At 39.7% G+C, this 19962-nt stretch overlaps 1 long non-coding RNA gene across 1 annotated transcript in view; it reads left to right on the forward strand.

Moving 5' to 3' along the window:
* The window catches only part of LOC131510202 (uncharacterized), a 144891-nt gene extending 129427 nt beyond the window's left edge, over positions 1-15464 (forward strand). Inside the window, exons 7-8 of the long non-coding RNA XR_009260931.1 lie at positions 2676-2855; positions 13727-15464. This is a non-coding gene — a long non-coding RNA (uncharacterized LOC131510202). The remainder of the gene's footprint in view (positions 1-2675; positions 2856-13726) is intronic.
* Positions 15465-19962: the final 4498 nt, after the last annotated feature.

A 19962-nucleotide genomic window follows, 5' to 3' on the forward strand; every position in this document is an offset into this window, starting at 1 on the left:
GCTTAACCAACTGAGCCACCAAGGTGCACCAATTTGTCTGATTTGTATATCAAAATTTATTTTAAAAACAAACCTAATATTAAAACCCCAGTTTGATGTGTTATTTCTGAAACTTAAAATATAAATATGTAAAATGTTGTCTGTGTGCTATCAAAAATCATCTTGTATATTGTGAGTGCTGCATTCTAGTATTTCCTGCTTTAATCAGTATGAATCAGCAGCATGTGGAGAAAAAATGGAAGTAGGGAGGGGCTGCAGTTGGGAGGAGTGAGGAGGCTATTGCAGAGGTCCAGGTAGGATATGGCATATGGTAGACAGACTTAAGATGTGTTCTGGAAGTGACAGGACTTGGTGACAGATTTGATGTATGTGGGATGAGAATGGGGACTGTAAAATATCCACTGAATGGATACTATTAAGAAAGGGAAGAGAAAAAAAAAAGAAATAGACATGATGTTGCACCAAGTTTGAGTTAGTAAATCATTTGAAAACAGAGGTCCATGAGGCATTTATATATGTGAGTCTAAACTTAAAATGTTATTTTTGAAGTCATCAGCATGTAGGTGATAGGTAGTTGAAGTCACAGAAGTAAATGAGATAAAGAGGAAGAGTTTAGTATAGAAATCTTTGGCTTTTTTTTTTTTATCCCCAAATTCTTAAGGCGTATGATTTATCCCAGAAATAGTTCACTAGAAACCATTCACTAGAAGTAGTGAGTGGTTCACGGGGCGCCTGGGTGGCGCAGTCGGTTAAGCGTCCGACTTCAGCCAGGTCACGATCTCACGGTCGGTGAGTTCGAGCCCCGCGTCAGGCTCTGGGCTGATGGCTCAGAGCCTGGAGCCTGTTTCCGTTCTGTGTCTCCCTCTCTCTCTGTCCCTCCCCCGTTCATGCTCTGTCTCTCTCTGTCCCAAAAATAAATAAAAGTTGAAAAAAAAAATTAAAAAAAAAAAAAAAAAAAAAAAGAAGTAGTGAGTGGTTCATATAGGTAAAGATTCTCAGATAGGGGTAGAAGGTATCGTGTAGTTTGAAAAAAATGAAGAACAACCCTTAGGTAATTTTGATACATTACCCATCACCCCTTGTTGATTTAGAGTGAAATGAGGACATCTGCTGAGGAAGAGGACAGAATGGTCTGAGAGGTATACCTCTTCAAGAGGGACAGGACTTTTATAGAGGCGAAGAAACTTTAAGATGAAGGGCTAAGCCATGATACTAAATTCAGCAGAGAAATCCAGTAGTTTGTGGATTATTATTATTATTATTTTTTTAACATTTATTTATTTTTGAGACATGTGGATTATTTTTTAATCAGATCTGGCTCATCAAAGTATAATACTTGGGATATAATAGGAGCATAGTAAATGTTTAGGTGGATGATTTATGTAGAACCGCTTTATTTTTGAAACATTCCATGAGCCTTAAATAATCAAGTCAGACGGGATTTGTAATTATACTGTTTTGGGCTCTAAAATCAATGTGTATTTAAATTTTGTTTCTCTGTCCATGGTCGTCGTCTTCGAAGAGTTCTCACTTGGGCACCATTGTCCTGATCTTAGTGCAAAGGAATATCTGAGTTTGTTTTCAGGAGATAATGAGAGTCAACATTTTTGTTATGGTCACTTCACACATGGGCCTCCTAACCTTTGCCACCCATGGTTCCCAGAAGTAAGTTATTTGCCTTATGATGATTTGGGTTGACAGGGTGAAGATCTGTGACGGGCAGAATTGGAACGTCATTTGCCTGTGTGGTTCTCAGGTAGTGCTCAGAGTCATATCAGGTTTTAAAATGATCGTTATTATTTTTTGAATGACATAAATTTCTGCCAGGCTTTCCCTGAATCTCCGGAAAGGCCCCAGATCAGGGCAGTTTCTCAGACCATGATTTGGTGCCTGTGCATCTTGCTTAGAGCTTGCTCAGCAGCACACACTGGTTTGACATCTGGCAGTCACGACTCCTGTGAGATTGGCTTCCCCACAAATGTGCCCTGAAAGCATCCCTGCTGTGCCCCTTCTGTCCAAGTGTAAACACATCACAGGAAATGAACAAATAAAGGCCCAACTTTTCTGGAAGGAATCAGGATCCCCTTACCCAGCTGGAACCCTGGGGTTTGGTGTCCAGCTTCAGGAAATTTGACCAGCCATTTGGGTAGAGGCTGTTGTCTTGTGGCACCTTTGTCCCTTTCTCCTTCTGATTTCCCATGTGCTATCCATACCCTCTGTTCTAAGTCATTCAGCTGAGGAAGATTGCTTCAGGACCTTTAAAATGTGAAATAAGGGTTGTCTTTCATTGTAGATTCATTAGTGCAGCTGGATTTAGTTATTTACAGTTGTAGATTTGGCATTGCATTTGGTGGGGTAGGAGACTCATTTAAAAACAATTGAAGCAGTCTAAAGCTGAATCTGCAAATAAATGAATGTTCACTTCCACTTATTTTCATATGAAGATAAAAATATGAAAATGATTAAAATAGGTACATGACAAGGAAGTTAAGATATCTGTGTAAAGGAAGAAGGCCTTTTCACTTTTCCCTTGCTGTCTTCCCGGTTTCGTTTTTTTTTTTTTTTTTTTTTTTTTTTGCTCCAGCCTAATGAATGCGTTTTAAGTAAAAATACACACACTCTCTGTGCTTTCTATCTGCCTCCTACCACAAATATCAGCTCAGCTCCTCTTTCAGATCCACTTCAAGGAAACACAGACTTGAAAACTCTCCTCCATGGTTTTGTCTGAACTGGCTGCCATTCTGTAGCACACACTGGATCCAGTTGCTGAAGTGGGGGAACCTGAGAGGTGCGTGAGCTGGCAAGAGTGACCATTTAGGCGCGTGAGTCAAGTGGGCCTGCGTGAAAGGATGTAGGTAAGCCAGAAGCTAATGGGAAAAATAGGGGGTCGTCACTAATTTTGATGTGGGGAAATCTTCTGCGTGCCAGGGTATTTGAATATTTGGCAAACAGCTGGCTGGGCTCTGGGAGAGTGCCTCTTGATTCGCCTCGTCAGATGTTCAAAGATAAAATGAGGCAGCCGGCACGCCAGCACATAGCTCATAGCCCCGCAGTCAGTTTTGAATTTAGATTTGAATTGTGATAGCAATGTCATGGTGGCACATGCTTTGAGAAAGTACTTATATAGAATAATTGAAAGATTCAGTGTGAAGCTTCTGAAAGCCATAATTTAAAGTCCCAGAAGCCTCCATATTACTTTCACCATTAAAATTTAAAGTGACAGAAGCCCAATTATGTATGGTTATTTTCTTAAATAAAATCATATTTCTACCCCAACTGAAAGATTCATTGCTGCCCACTAATCTCTGTCAGGAGAACCAATCTCAGTTGCATTCAGTGTCGGCAGCAAAGATGGTTCCCTTTATCCTAGGGACCGTGAAGTGACACTGAGGAAGCAGAACTGGAAGCCCTCTGTGGAGGAGCTGGACTTGAGGCGGCTGCTTTGCACTATGATCACCCTTATGGATCCTTTCTGGTGCCAGCTTCCACACTTAATGCAGTATAACTTTAATAGCAGTCGACAAACCCAAGTAAGGGCTGTAGCACACAGTTTGCAAAACTTGAATGACGTCAAAAACTGTTAAGAGGGGGCAGCTGGTTGTAAAGCTAAATCTCACAGCGGAATGGAGACTGGAATATAACTTTAAAACCTGGTAAAGAGTATAACTTTGGAGACTATTGAAAGATGTGAAGCTTTTCCCTCTATTACGAATTCACGGAAATCGATCTACCAGAAGCCTCTTTACCTGAAGACTCAGTTTGCCAGAAAGGCATATATGGCCACTGACACCGTGGGAATATAGCACCATGTCCCGTGCAGAAATTTTAGTTTCTATCAGTCAAAGGTATGGAGCCAGACTTTTAGACTATGCATCTTTCCACCAATTTCTTTGGTCTGTTTGATTTTACTTTATAGTGTGTTGTGATTTGGAAATAAGGTTGTGATGGTAGCCAGAATTGTGATGAAAAATTGCACAAGGCTAGTCAAGCTTAAACCATTGTTATTTATGAGAAACTTTATTCCTCAGGGTTCCCAGGGACAAAGGAGCATGTGAATCAACTAATATTATGATGCACAATGTTGAATGATATCAACAGTATATGTACATCAATACTAATCTAAGCAATGTCTTATAAATTATACATCACAATTTCTCAAAAGTTTCACAGTATGATAAAACATTTACAAGTACATCTTGGTTCTGCTAAGTGTTGTTATGACTTTAGCACAACCAGCCCTGTGGCAGTTTGCAAGTTCAATTTTTGTTGCCTGGCGTTGGCCACAGATTCTTTCTACCCTTGTACAGAACTGGTATCATGCTGTGAATTCAACTTCCCTTCCTTCATCTCTGCCTCAAAATCACTGTGGCTTTTCCTGTTCTTTCCCTTTTATTCATGTCTCAGTAAGAGGCATTCACCTTCACTTGTGTCCATGATTCTGTCACTGTGCTTAGACTCTTCCGCTTTCCACATTTGACATTTTGTTGGCCTCTTCCTTAAAAATAAAAAATTCCTAAAAAAAAAAATAAAATAAAAAAATAAAAAATAAAATAAAAAATTCCTTCCCTATATTCCCTACTCTGTTTTCTGTCTTTATTCTTGACTTGTTTCTTGCCTTTGCTTTTGCACCATTCACTCTTTCACCTGTTGTAGTCTACGTTTAGCCACTATAGGTGCTACTCTCTCAAGGACTACTGTCCCTGTAGGGCACAATGACTTACCTAATTGGTAAATTTGGGGTGGATAAGTAGTCCAGCTTAGCCTCCTGCCACTCTCCTTCTACTTGAGAAGGGCCTGCCTACCAGGAACCTACATTCTCCCAGAGGAAGGAAGCCCACCCCAGACCAGCACTGTGGAGATGGACTAATTCTGTAGTTAAGAAAACTAGGCTTGTCTGGCTTTTATCTCCTCTATGCTGGTTGCAGTCTGTAACAATAGTTATATTCTCATCTGTTTTATTTTTGTATTTTTTCTTGTTCACAACCCACGAGAAGAAGGAAGTCTCAGTTTGGGAGAATTGCTTAGAAACCTAAATAAATGAAATAGTATGTACAAGTAGAAAGTTAGTTTTCCTTCCCAATCTCATTTTCCAGGGGCTTGGCTTCTCTCTCTTTCTCTCTCTGCACTTTCGAGGATAGCAAAAAAGTTGCCGTCTGTAAGCCAAGAAGCTGGCCCTTACCAGGAGCTAAATCTGTTGGCACCTTGATCTTGGACTTCCCAGCTTCCACAGCTGTGGGGATGTATGTCTGTTGTTTCAGTCACCCAGTCTGTGGTAGTTTGTTATAGCAGCCCAAGCTGAGTAATTCTTCCTGATTTTTCTATGCATATGCAAATGTATGTATAAGTTTATAATAGAAAAATTTTACCTGAATGTCACATAACAGAAATATACATAGCTATATATTTATACTTGTATCTCTCTAAAATGGGTATTTCTATTTCATATAATCTCTTTACATATACATTTATTTGTATACATACACACTTGTATTTTTTCCACAAATAGTAGCACACTATCTATACATTTTGTTCTGCACCTTCCTCTTTTCACTAACACATTTTTATATCAGTAAATAGAGACCTTTATTATTATTTTTAGTGGCTGCACAGTGTTCTCCAGTTTAAATGGTCTTTAATAAACCATTCTTCAACTGCTGGCCATTTAGATCCTTTTACACTTTTGAGGTTATAAACAATGCTTCAGTGAACATGATACTGTTTTTATTTTTGTGAATTCATGCTAGTATTTCTGTAGGAAAGATTTCTAGAGCTGGTATTGCTGGGTATCTCATAAGATTTAATTGATTAGTAATGATCAGACACTCAGGTTGGGAAGGATTCTGAGAGAGCTCAGAGTTTATCCCACACTTCTAGGAAGGATGTTTTTTCTCGCCCTGACTTTGAAAAGTACAGAGAATGAGACTCCATAGTCTTTCCAGTAATGCCTTCCAGTGACTTGAAATTGAAATAGACTGTCAAAGAAATAATGGTCCGGCCAAGAGAGTTGAAAGTGGAAGACTAAATCCTAAGGGAGTACTTTGGTGGGGCTGTTTTGCAAAGCAACCAAGCAATGCCAGATAGAGGATTGTAAGAGCTACAGCAGTCTGATATTTGGATACGTGGACCTCTTGAGTCCAGCCAGACTACAAGTGATCTTAAAAATCTGGTTCCACTACCTACCTCACAGTGCATCAGGCCTGAAAGAATAGTTGGGCTGTCTTTCACCCGGATTGTTTTGCTTCTGTCCCAAGGCTATTTCTGTTGCACAGAGGCATTTGATAGCTCATTTACAAGCTGACCTAAAGAAAAGAAAACAAACAAAACAAAACCGGATGCAACTGGAGAGAGCTGTGGCATCCTTCCTGCTTCAGGTAGCCCCCTCCAAAGCAGGTAGATTTGTTTGGAATCTTTGCAATACTGTGATGACTGTAAGTGGGAAAATACTGTGTATTAGGATTTGGCTGTCAGAGCAGACATATGCTTGACTGTCACAACTTGTACATTTTTCCCATTCAGGGTGTACATGGTTGCATGTCTTTGTTAGAAACACGTGCAGTGTGGGTAGCAAAGATGACCATGTTAAACATCCAGGAATTTTCATTTAATGTGCATATTTATACAACACTACAGAAAGGACTAGGGCGGCCTGGCTATGTTACATCATTTCCCTGCTAACCAAAGAGATTTGAAATGGACTTTTAATTATTATTACCGATTTGTTATGGCTGTATTCCTTAATATGAACATCTGATTAGGATTAATTTTCTTTAATTGATGAATAGAGCACTTAAAATTGTAGAGTTGAATGTGTTGTTACATGTTGGCATATGTGTGTACTGTATGTTGGCATATGAAATACAAATTACAGACACTTAACTGTTTTAGTTTTAAGGTCACTGTTCTTTCTCCGCCTTTGTGTGGCCTTTTACATTTGTTAATGGAGATAGAGCGGGGCTAAGTGACTATTAAACTCTTTTCTATATACAGTAAAACCCATTAACATGGACCTTACTAAATTTGGAATTTATGATAATGAGAGAGGGCTGGGTTAAAGTTTACTTTTGCATTGTCTCTGAACCAAATCTTTGCTGAGCTAATAAATAGTATAATACAATTAAAGGGGAGTGGCATTATCGTTTTATAAAGCAAGCTTTTCAGGCAGTCTAGAGAAGTAACGCGGGATGGAATGAGGTAGTGTGGCAAAAAGGCATAGTGCAGAAGGAGCCACTTTCCATCTGCGTGACCTTGGGCAAATTACTTAGGTTCTCTGAGTATCTTTTCCCTCACCTGTAAATGGAGATAGTTTACTTAATTTATGGAGCTGTTTTGAGGGTTAGATTGAATGTATATAGAAAGCGTCTGGTGTGAAGTGCGTACTTCATGAGTTGCAGGTAATTACCACCTACCTAAAATAATTGGTGAGCTAATTTTAAACACTTCTCATTTTTTCACTGAAGCGGTGTTCTGCATGTTAGGGTTTTGGAACACTAATCTGAAATACCGCTTTACTTTTATTATTGATTGAAGGAACCCCCCAGCAGTTTGATGTGGTGGTAAAGAACATGAACTTTGGAGTCAGACAAACTCAGGTTTGAAAGTATTTCTGTAACGCATTAGCTACGTGGCTTTAGGCAAGTTACTTAATATCTCTCAGGTTTTATTTTCTAATTTGTAAAAATAGGATGATAATACCTGCTCCAGGACTTTTATGAGGACTCAATGAGATAGTGCATGTAAAGCGTTCAGCCTACTGATTTTCATGTAGTAACCTCTCAAAACATCACCTGTTGCTATCATCGTGATCTTTTTGACAACCACCCATTCTTTAGACTTTTTAATTAATTCAGACTCGTTTTCTTCAATTAACCTAATTAACTCATTTCATTTTGATATAATCTCCATTTTAAATGTGGATTTTAAGTACATAAGTAAAAAATTATAGAGAGGCAAAATGGCTATAAATAGGGTGAAAGAGGAAAGAATAATATTTTAAAAGTGGGAGCGCAAGGCCTTAAGTTAGACTTAAGTTACTGAATAGTCAATTTTGTGCATAATATTTGTGTCCTTTATGAGAGGTCTTTATATTAGAAGGAAATCAAATTGTGTGTGTGTGCGCGTCTGTGCGTGGTAGACAGTGTGGACTGGACACCAGCTCCTGCCATTCACTGGAGAGAGAAGCAGTTAAATCCATGTTCAGTTTTATTTTCATCTTGCTTTCCCTGTTTGTTTCATAGGCTGTATGGATGAGAAATGTAAGCACTATAATGTCCTGCATGGAGACAGTAATCTATCCTCCCCTTAATGACAGGCTTACACAGTTTGTCAGAATCCATCACCTCAACAGATCAGACTGAATTACTTCAATGACTGGCAAATGGGTGGCACTCATGGTGAAGTGAAAGCAGCCAGGTGTGTGTGTTTATTAAGTGCTCTTCAATAGAAAAAAGTGGGTTTTACTGAAATCTCTCTCATCCATGCTATTTTTGCAGAGGCAAGAAGTGCCCATCTTCCTTTGGGAAAACAGAATAATGATTTTTCTTAAGATTCTGAAATACTGAAATACAAATTCACAACCATAAACGTGTTATAAAAATCAGGTTTTTGGGGCACCTGGGTGGCTCAGTCGGTTAAGTGTCTGACTTCAGCTCAGGTCATGATCTGACCGTCCGTCACTCAGTCCAACTGGACTCAGTCCGTGAGTTCGAGCCCCACATCGGGCTCTGTGCTGACAGCTCAGACCCTGGATCCTGCTTCAGATTCTGTGTCTCCCTCTCTCTGCCTGTCCCCTGCTCATGCTCTCTCTCTGTCTCAAAAAAAAAAATCAGTTTTTTTTCCCCCACATTGTATACATGCACAGTGGAACCTTGTAATAAAAACTAGAACCAATAATGTTGGGGCTATGTGCCTTTGAATTTCCAGGGATGCCCAATTTAGGCAGATAATTTTTGAAAGTGAAGTCAGTTCATTAAGTTGACAACCAGTGGTTTAACATATATGAACTTTCATAATGCTAAGTTCACAAGTCAGAAAAAACCTTCTGTAAGACCAGGTTTATTAAGATTTGGGTCAGGGGGCGCCTGGGTGGCTCAGTTGGTTGAGCGTCTGACTTCAGCTCAGGTCACGATCTCACGGTTCGTGAGTTCGAGCCCCGCGTCAGGCTCTGGGCTGATGGCTCAGAGCCTGGAGCCTGCTTCCGATTCTGTGTCTCCCTCTCTCTCTGCCCCTCCCCCATTCATGCTCTGTCTCTCTCTGTCTCAAAAATAAATAAACATTAAAAAAATTAAAAAAAAAAAGATTTGGGTCAGAAAAAGCGATCACTCTAATGTACGCCATGTTGATTAGTTGCATTATTCGTATCTTTATTGGAAGTACCTAATGGTTTGTTGTTAAGGTGTGGCATTATGTGTCTAGATTTGGCATATCAATAGGAACAGCAATAATAATTAATTTTTATTGGATTCTTACTGTGTGCCGACACTGTGATAGAAGCTGGGGCTATAATGGGAAGCAAAAAAAAAAAAAAGGAAAAAGATACAATCTCATGTTGGTAACAACCTGTGAAATAGGTATAGACACAAATAAGGTCATAGAATTTAAATAATTTGTCCCTGGTTTGATAGGTCTTAAGTGGCAGGGCTAGAAATACAGTGCTGTATTTGCTATAGCAAACTAACTTTTGCTTTGGTTAAGAGACTCCAAACAAGCTAGAAAGAGCTCCCTGACACGGTGGAGGTGCCATACCAGCTTTGGACTGCTTATGCTTATACTGTCAAAGAGGGGAGAAATAAACTTCTGTCTTACTACTCAGCTATCCCTGGGTGTTGGCTTCATTCATATGTCTGAAGATGCATAATCATTCTATAAAATTTTTTAGGTTTATTTATTTATTTTGAGAGAGACAGAGAGTGAGTGGGGAGAGGCAGAGAGAGTGGGAGTGTGTGAGGACCCTAAGCAGGCTCTGCAGTATCACCACAGAGCCCCAACTGGGGCTCAGACTCATGAACCATGAGATCATGACCTGAGCTGAAACCAACGGATGCTTAACCAGCTGAGCCACCCAGGTGCCCCATAATCATTCTTTTTAAAGGCATTTCCTAGATGTTGCACTTCTAACTCATACTCACATCCTACTAGCTATACCTATCTGCCAGGAAAAAAAAATTTTGTAGCCATGTACTTCTCAAAATTTAGGGGTTCTAGTAATGAAGGAAAAAGGAAAGAATGGGTATTAGAGGACAGTTGGCAGTCTCCGCGTCATATGCTAATTACGAACATTGTTTCAAAATAAAATTTTGACCACAGGCTTAGACAATGACAGACGAGCTCAAGACTTTGGGATATTCCTATGTCCATTTTCCATTTCTTTCCAAGTAGTATATCAAAGTTATGTATGTATGTGTGTGTATGTATGTATGTATATATATGAATGTATACAGTGCATGTATGATATATTTAAATATAATATGTGAGATATCATAAATATTACATGATTCTACAGTGGACTCTGGTCATCTGCAATTGCTAATTCAAAATTTCACAAGAGAAGAGCCCCCCTGCCCAGCTCTCAAACCTAATGCAGTCTCTGATGAACTCAGTTGCCCATATGGAGCTGCTTGGAAATATTGTGTCTTGCTCACAGTAGACCTCCATGGTCCTTTTTCCTGGGTCCAGCTCTTTAGGTCCTACTTTACTAGTGACTAAGAGAAAAACAAAAAAAGAAAAATAGAAGTTAAGTTAGAGCTGGTCTTATTAGTCTGCCGTAGGCCTTATCTGGAGGAAGTGTTATTGAGGAGCATCTCCCAAGTGAAAGGCAGTTCTATACCTGTTTTGCCTCACTGGCCATGTGAAAATGGAGAGAAGCAATCTAAAGAGAGTGAGAATCACAAGAGATGAACTCCAAAGACGCCACAGCCTACAGAAGTCAAAACTTTAACCTTTTTTCCGCATAGACCAAAAGCTTCGCTGCCTACTAAGAGGCTTGTTTGAATCCAGTAACTTGATTCAGTCCCTTGCCTCTTTTCCTCCATGGGAGTGAGGCTGGGGAGTGGAGTAAGGGTAGAGAGCATGTGGAAGTGGAACTTTGCTGTCCTTCTAGAGATCAACATCAAGTACTTTGAAGGCACCATAACAAATACAGGACATGGCCTTTATCCCACTTTTCTTTTTTTTTTTTTTATTAAAAAATTGTTTTAATGTTTATTTACTTTTGAGAGAGACAGAGACAGAATGCGAGTGGGTTAGGGCAGAGAGAGAGGGAGATGCAGAATCCAAAGCAGGCTCCAGGCTCCGAGCTGTCAGCACAGAGCCCAACGCGGGGCTCGAACTCACAAGCTGTGAGATCATGACCTGAGCCGAAGTCGGTTGCTCAACTGATTGAGCCACCCAGGCACCCCCGTATCCCACTTTTCAAAGAATTAATTGTCTGGGAGCTAATAGATATGAAACATTTGGTGAAGATTAAGTAGTTGAACTGTGTGTTATTGATTATTCCAGAAGAACCCAGGTAAGAGATAAGTCAATGTGGATTTGTTTCTTGGGGAAAGCTTTTTAGATCATGTCACAAGTGAGGTGCCAAAGGATGAAAGGAACTAATTAATAAGGCAGAAAAGAGGGGGTGATGCATAATGAGCTTAGAGGTCAGTGCATCTGTGTGCCTGAAGCAGAGACTTCATTTTGGAGACCAGAGAGTGAAGTAGAATAGGAAAGTAGGGTACTTCAGAATTCAGGCAGGAGTTAACCTGTAGGTAGTCATGTAAGTTATTATTATTTTTTTTTAACTAAGTTAATGTTAACCTCTTTTAAGTTTTTATGGAATGAAGGGAGGATAAATTAGGAAATTGAATGAATGAATAAATATAAAGACATTGTAGATATTATAAAAACTAGCCTCCTAAGTAGAATTTGTGTAGGCTGAGAAGACAGGGTTTCTATGCAGTATCTAAGTGACATAGGTTGCCAGGGAATAAGAGAAGTCAAGGCTAGGTATATCAGTGACTGGAGTCTGCCTGCACTAGGGTTAGCCCGCAGTCTAGTCCACAGTGAACAAGATGAAGTGATGATCTTAGGGTTGGGTCAGGAAAGAAACTGAGGAGATCCAATTCAGCAGGAGACTTGGTTAACTAGAATGTAGACAGCAGGTGAGATTGAGTCAGGAATGGTGGTGTCATGGCAGGGAGCAATCTAATCGTAGCTGGATCCCAGCCAGCAGCTGGAGTTCTGGAATAGAATCTGGGGAAGTGTAGTGTCATGGCCCTAGTCAAGTAGGTTTAGGTTCAGGGCAAGGCACATGGTATTGAAGGAAAGAGGGAAACTAGTCAAGGTAAAAGCCAGCTCCAAAGATTGGGCCAACATGTCTAGAGGAAGCAGGGATATGGAGAAATGATGAAGCCGTGTAAACTCAGTGCAACTTAGTGCACTTGTGGCCAAGGAAGGAATACGGTTCCTGCTATCTGGTGGGCTGAGGTTGCTTCTCTTTTGCCTGCCAGATGAGGATGGGTTGAAGGTCACAGCTGGGCTGAACCTCTTTAGTAGAGACTTCAGGGGACCGAGCTCAGACAGATCTTGGAGTGAATGGCTGCATTGGAGGCCCAGTGGAGGTAGCATCACCTGGAAGGAATTGAGACTAGAGCAGAGGAGATGTAGGCATAGCTAGGAGCCTGTCATATGCCAGGCAGAGGAGATCAGGTCTTGACAAAGGGGTAGGGAGGATTTAGTAGAAATTCAGAAGTAAAGGGCACTGCAAAAGACATTTCAAATTAAGATGTTTCAGTGACAAGTTTGATATAATGGATAGAGAAGGAAAAACCTAAAATGATTCCAGGCTGATATTAAATGCTCATATAGTATGACATTTTTGTTCATGAGCTGAAGGGTGCTTTAAGCACATTACTTTGCTCCTGCTTTTTTAAAAACCCAAATAAATAAATTAGTGAATAAATGTGTTAAGGCTAAGCTTACTTGTGTGTTTGTTGGCTTTACATCTCAACTGCAGTGGGTCTGCAGTGGGACATTTTAGAGAGAAATAGCCCTTGAGCATGTGAATGTTTCTTGCAAAGATGGTTTTCTTTCCTGTTCTAAGATAGTGTTAGTAAGGTGCATCTGCCTGAGTATGACTGAAAAGCCTAAAGGTGGGGCCTACCTGTATCTGTCTGTGTTGCTATCAAGGGGCCTTGTCTGCCGGAGGTGACCTTTGAAGTGTTTATGCTTCTTTTACTTACCTGGTTAGTTCAGAGCCTTCGCTGAATAAAGAGTGCTCCTCCCCAGCCTGACTGCTTCACAGCAGGAGGCTGTCTGCAGCTGTGATTTCCTGGCCATCCACTTTGGTGCCACTTGATGGGACACAGGCATGGACCAAAATGTACTATTCATTAAGGGATAAGGCTCGGCACCTCAGGAGGGGTTTATTCCTGTTTATGGAGGCAAGGGAAGAAAATGCAGATTCCTTACCTGGATAGGGACATTTTGTTTTCAAAATGTATAGATATGTGGTGTTTCTGATTTTATTAGGGCTCGGATCTGCACCTGGGGTGGCATGGGTTTCAAAGTCATTATTTAAGGTAAGGAAAGATAACTTCAAACAGCATCATCACCACCAAAGATCTTGGTTGTATTTTTGAAAGTTTGAGCTAAATAATTGTAGTGATCAGCAAAAGACCAACTGCTGTACTTCTGAAAAGTTGCTCTTAGAAAGGCTTGGATTAATCATTTGTTTCCATTTTGTTCACAGATGTACTGTCTGTAGGACAGGGGTAGACTGAATACCTGCTTCACTGAATACCTGCTTCACATCACCTTTCACATTTTCTTATTGGAAAGACAGCCGTTGGAGAATCATCTTGTTACCATCAGCAAAAATGCAAACAAATCAAGACATTAAGAATGCCACAGTGGCCAGCAGTTAATGATGCCAGTGTTACACAAGCTTCGGCAAAGTTTTCAAGACAGTGTGCCTCACTAGCCATAAATCAGGAAAGATTGAACTTATCCTTTTTTGTCTCAGCTGTTCCTTAAATCAATGCAACCCCTCCAAATTAATGTGAATTCAAACATGCATTGTCTTTTCAGCTTAATTGAGTACTTACTATGTGTGAATCACTGCACAAAATAGGGGAGGGAAAATGAGGGAGACAATTAGGATGTGTTTCCTGCCTTCAATGGATTTACAATTAGTTTCAGGGCACTTTTTTTCTTCTGCTCTTAATTAAGTGTGTCCCTAAGATAGAAAACAAATGAATGGAAAAGTGTATTCTGCAAGTATTTTAAATCCCTTTAATAAAACACAAAACAAAACAAAACAAAACAAAACAAAATAATCTAATGTGGGCAACTCAGGACATCTTCCATTTTTTTGGAGTTTCAATAGGTAGGATTTATTTCATTGATTTTATAAATATTCAGTAGATGTTAGAGATATTAACACATTATAGTTGGAGTTAATTGAATTAAATTTTTTTTTCCCCTTTAGGTGTAGATTGTCTGTTGGAAAAGTATATTGTGTTTGTACATTTCTTGCAGAGTAGGTAGATGAATTACATCTGTTGTCTCTGTAGGCCTCTACCTTCTGTGCCCTAGGGGCCTGACATTCTGAGTGAGTTATTAGCGTGGGGAAGGGAAGATTTGGATCAAACTTGGGAAAGCTCATGGACCCAAGATAGGGCAGGGAAGGAGCAAAACAGACCTAGGCAGTTACTCTGTAGGAAAACTTGGCTGTTTTAGTGTTCATTGTGTTGTTTTCTATGTTCCAAAATTACTGTACAGTTTTTTCAAAAATTTATTTCTGATCTGGGAATAAGTCATGATTTTTCCAATGTTAAGGCACTAATATGACTGCAGACACTGGACATTTTATGTAGTGTATGTAACACACATTTTAGTATGTACGAACCAACAATAGACATGTCTTTGTCTTCAGTAGTGTCCATCTGAATTGAAAATGTGCCAGCTTTTTTTTTCTTAAAATCATTATCAACAGACTTCTTAATTAAGCTGCCAATACATACTGCCAATAGCACTATGTGCCCTTTGAGAAATGAATCGTGTAAGTGCTGTTTCCCTCTTACTGAATAAACAATGTTGCTCCATAGAAAATGGATTTAAAATGTTCTTTGAATAGGAAATTATATTGCTTCCGAAAGAATTTGATAAGAATTCTCATACCTTCCTTTCTTTACTTAATTTCCAAAAACTTTTATTTGCTCCTCAATAAGGAATAGTTCTAATTTGACTGATAACTTTAGTTGTATGAGTCATCCTTAATAGGATGCCTGCCCCCAAACTCCTGATGGTGATATTGGATATTTGTTAATCAGAGTTACAAAACTATATTGTATGAAACTGTAGCATTTGTTTCCTATTCTGGGAAAATCTGTGGAGGGACCATCTCTGTGTTCCCAGAACCTAGCACAGTACCTGGTGCATAGTAAGTATATGTTGAGTAACATTTGGTGATTAAAATGTGTAAAGTAGCTTTTTTTCTGTGGTTCTTAAAACTCTATAAAAAGACAGAGGGGTCTTGCTAACAGAGTAGCACCTTCACTGGTTTGTAGTTTATAGTCAGTCTCGTTAGAATGAGTCTCAAATCAACTGGATTCTTCATATACGGTCTAGTCCACTGGGCTTCTGAATGAGTATCTTGGATTCATCAGTTCAGCCCTGTGATTTGTACTAACATCCACTCTGCTTCCTCTGGCCCTTGGCCAGCTCAATAGGGGTGGGCTTTTGGAGGGGCTGTTCCGCTTCTCCTCCTCTGGCTTGTCCACCAATAGAAGAGCAATCACTCTATTCACTGGGTATTCACGACATGCCAGGCGCTGAGCTAAGTGTTTTTACACATATTCTCTCACTTAATTATCTCATTTAAACCTTACAGCAACCATCTGAAGTAGGCATTATCTACTGCAGAGATATGTATGTATCTTGCTTAAGTCATGGGGATCTAAATCCAGATCTCTTAGATTCTAAAGCCTGAACTATTAACCTCTCCCCTCTGCTGCATCCCAGGAGAAATTCCCAGTGCCTGGTGGTGTGGGGGCAGATCAAATCTGGACGTAGTCCAGAATCATTTCATTTAGTATTCCCAAACAGCAAACTGTCTAACAGATAAAACCCAGCAAATCACAGTTGTTTTGAGAATGGGGGAGGGCAGAGCAATTGGGAGAAAGCAAAGTTGGAAACAAACCAATTTGAGTCAAGCCTTTAGCCTTTATCTCATAATGCCTTTTTTTTTTAACTTTCTTTTTTTAACACAGCCTGACACCATGTGATAAATCAAAGCCTGACGTAATTGACCCAGAATTGATCCCCAAATGTCTTTTAGGGGAACATGCTTTAACTCTGGTTGTTGATTCTGAGGAATAATTGCCACCCTAGTAAGGTAATTACATATGCCATTGTTTATACACATAATAGGCTCAGAATGCATATTCTGCACAGAGGGAAAGAGAGTCCTGCTTACACATTAGGGGTGTGTACCATGTGTTGTGTCAGAATGCCACAAATAGCACTTGAACTGCTCCGTTACCGCTGACTTCCCTGACGTGTGTGTGCACGCGTGTGCGTGTAAGGGTGAGGTTAGGAGTGAGGAAGGAGATGGGCCATGGAAGGCTGTTTGTTGAGCCGGGTGGCAGTGATTTGCTTTTCCTTAATTTTTTAGTTTACTCAAACATCTTCTGGGTCTGATTCACTTAGCTTGGTCTGGTAAAAGGACTGTTTTTTCTTCCTGTTTGGCATGTGCTTATTAATGAGCTCTCATATTTCTTTCCATCAAAGGCTGTTTACTTTGTGGAAATATAAAGTGAGAATCATTCTCCACAACATCCTCCTAAATGCCCTGTTTTTGACCACCCCTTTAAGTACACCAAAGAGTCAGCTAAAATGGTAGCTAGTGCCTTTCCTTTCACTGTGCTTTCTGGTAAAACATAAATGGGATTTAAACCACAAATGACCAATTAAAGCACTTCATGCCTTTTTCCTTTAGCCATAAGACAGTAGTTATCCTAAGTAAATATAACAAATAGGCTATTTTGTGGTAGTCTAACCCTAGCATCATGTGTATATATTTTTAAATCAAAGCCTTAAAAAACCCAAAATGTCATGATTTTTTGTAGTACTGCACATTGAAAGAAATACATATGTATTCCAGTATGGAACTGAGCATTGTTCGAGGCCAAAGCAATTCATCCTGGGCTATTCTCTGCTGCAGTGTCCAGCAAATTGCACGACCTGCTTGTTAGAGTTGACAATAGTGTTTTACCCAACAAAGGCCTCTGCAGCTCTGAGCAGCAGTGGAATGTCAGAATGAGCACATTTCACACACAGATGTGCAGCCATAATAGCCTCTTAAGAAGATGCATGTGGCAGGGAGCTAAGGGTGGGGGTTGGGTGCTTGGAGTAGGTGGTGTGTGAGTGGGTAGGTTGGGGGTCAGTGAGAGAAGGAGGCCAACAGTTAGCAGTAGGGACATGGCCCCACTGACCACATTTAATCAGCCCTCTGTAAACAATTCAACATTTTCATTGTTCTCTAAAAACTAATAAAGAGCAACAAGCACTTTTCATTCATCTTGAAGTAATTTTCTGTCAGGTTGGAGCCCCTCGTGGCCTCCAGCTTGTGCAATGCTAGCTGTGTGATACAACAACTATTGCAATTTATTTTACAAACTCTGGTCATTCACATGTCAGTTAGTGTTCACCAAGCCGGCATCTGAAATTGTGCAGTTAACGAGTTTTACAACATTTCTATCAAGAGAAACTGTTTAGCATAACTGACTCTTAAGGAGTTATTATACCTCTAAAAATCCATTTTAAGGGGCATTATTTAAATAAAATAGAAAAACGGTTCACTGCCTTTTAAAGGGGCTACAAAAAAAGTCCATCAGCTCCAGTGCAGTAATCCTCAGCTTAAAGCACTCTTGAGAGTACTTCTGGGAATTGTCAGCATAATGAAATGTTTTGTGAAATGTCCAGATAGATTCCTCTACTCAACAATTTTACTGCACCATATTTATTTTCCTTCCAGTTTTTAAAGAAGTGAATTACTTTTTGAGAGGATGACTCTATGTTGTGTAGATTAACTGAGCACATTATTACCCAGGTTGTAGCAGAAGTGATGGTTCTCTTTGCAGTGTTATCTACATGCAGCTGCAGACGGGGGCAAAGAAGAGAAAGGTAGCTTTCCCTTCTTAGTGCTTTAGCTCCAGAAGGGTTAAATCACCGTGAGGCTTACAGATTTTTGTATTTTCCTCGGGCTACATTTCCTCAGACTTTAAACAACTTTGGGACAAAATAACACCTGTAAACACTTTATTTAAACTTTAAAAATTGGACTCTGTTTTCTTACCCTAAATACAAATGCAGGAAAACCCATACACTTGTACCTTGGCACACGCATAACGATGCATATCATTTGAATCTGGCCCATTTCAATGGGAGATGCTATTGAACATTTTGCTTAAAGAACAATGGATTCCTCACATTAACTGAGATGGCCAATGACCCCAAACCAATTAACGGCGAAAGTCTATAATAGAGCACTATATAGCATAGCAGCAAGTTCATTTAGCATATTATATTACCTAACGGGAGTAGAAGCCACCACTTGTAATGTAAATGGCTTAATGGTTCTTTCTACAGTGAGCAAGACCAGGAGAAAAATTATGTTCTGCTGTAACAAGAGATACTCCATATCCTTGGGAAGTGTATCTGTAACAGGGCACATTTTCACTTTGCCACAAATGGTCCCCTAATTTCGTAGACTGATGTTTGTGCACATGACTTTAATTTTCTGAGGGAGACAGGCAGGTGTTCTTGTGCCTGTTAGCTGTATCTGCCCATAAGAAGCACAGTAACATCCATGAGCCAAATACAATTTGACATAATTCATACCTTTATTACCTCCTACAGAATGATATTATTTCATGCTGGCACATTAATGTTTCCAGCACGATACTGTCATTCCTGGAAATTTTACCTTTTGAAGTTCAAATATTGAAGAATGACTTTTAAAATTCTCTAAGTGCCTTAGATTTGGGGGAAAATGCAACTTATCCCAAGGTCAGCTGTTTTACTCTTTTGTGATATTTGATGGCACTGCAGATAATGTTCAGATAATGGAGAAAGATCGTATCTGAAAACTCTTACCTCTTCTTGACCAAAGAACTTTTTCCTCTTCTATTTCCATTTTTGCAAATAATATTTCATCAACTTCTCATGTCAGACTTCACTGTTATGTGTTCCCCTAGTGATGCAAATTCAGGAGATGCTGACCAAAAAATGTTTAAATGATTGCAGCTTGAATCCATTTGGTGTAGTACTTTGATCTGTCCTAATACTCCAGCAGTCAAAATTAGTTAGGGCAGATGGAGTATATAAGTTTCCTGTTCCCACCATAGCAAATTACCACAAATTTAGTGGCTTGAAATAATACAAATTTATTAGCTCACATTTCAGTAGTTCAAAGGTCTCATGGGGCTAAAATCACTTGTTGACAAAGCTACATTCTTTCTGGAGGCTCTGGAGGAGTATCCTCTCTCTTGCCTTTTCTAGCTTCTAGATACCACCTGCTTTCCTTGACTTGTGGCCTCTTCCTCAAAACTAGCAGGTTTTTTTTTTTTTCAAATCTAGCAGTTTCTTCAAAATAGTGGTGAGTCAAATCCTTCTCACATGGCATCTATCTGACTCTTTTCCACTATCACTTTTCTCTTTCTCTGACTGCAGCTGGAAAATGTTATATACCTTTGAGGAATCATATGATTAGATTGGGCCCACCCAGAGAATCCAGGATAATTGCCCCATCTCAGGGTCCGTATCTTAAAACACATCTTAAATATCTCTTTTGTCAAGTAATCTATATTTACCGATTCTGGATAATGGGACTTGAACATCTTTGATGGGGAGAGGGAGTTGATGGCGTTAATCTGCCTACCACAGGGAATCTCTGAGAGTTCTTTCTCGTACAAGTATTTGGAG

The sequence above is a fragment of the Neofelis nebulosa genome, chromosome 1 (genome assembly GCF_028018385.1).
Source record: "Neofelis nebulosa isolate mNeoNeb1 chromosome 1, mNeoNeb1.pri, whole genome shotgun sequence".
Lineage (NCBI taxonomy): Eukaryota > Metazoa > Chordata > Mammalia > Carnivora > Felidae > Neofelis > Neofelis nebulosa.